The following is a 537-nucleotide window of genomic DNA, read 5'->3' as shown; positions in this document are numbered from 1 at the left end:
ACGCCAGGGGGCTGAGGGGACTGGGCGCCACTATCTGTGGCTATGGGCACCGCCATCTTTGTGATGGTGTGATGGTCAATTTGCATTTTCCCTCTTTATTAGATAGGATTTTAGAGAGAAAAGTGTGACAAAGAATCATACAACAGGGTTATACAGTTGAGAAAAGGCTAGATGTCAGTTCCTAAGGGCCAGGATCTTCATCCTATCTACTGCTGCCTACCAAAGTGTCGGGAATATTGTAAAGCATCCACAATATACTGGTATTTGTGGTAAGAAGCTGCGCTAAAGACTGGGTAGGCTGTTTTCCACTCATATCTTCCTCTCCCTTGGCTTCTCACTTCTTCCTCTTACATCAGTGATTCTCAACCTTCTGGCCCTTTAAATATAGTTCCTCATGTTGTGACCCAACCATAAAATTATTTACATTGCTACTTCATAACTATAATGTTGCTACTGTTATGAATCGTACTGTAAATATTTGATATGCAGGATGGTCTTAGGTGACCCCTGTGAAAGGGTCATTTGACTGCCAAAGGG

The sequence above is a fragment of the Myotis davidii genome, unplaced genomic scaffold (genome assembly GCF_000327345.1).
Source record: "Myotis davidii unplaced genomic scaffold, ASM32734v1 scaffold173, whole genome shotgun sequence".
NCBI classification, from domain to species: domain Eukaryota; kingdom Metazoa; phylum Chordata; class Mammalia; order Chiroptera; family Vespertilionidae; genus Myotis; species Myotis davidii.
The sequence above is the reverse complement of the archived record's forward strand: the minus strand, read 5'-3'. Positions refer to the sequence as shown.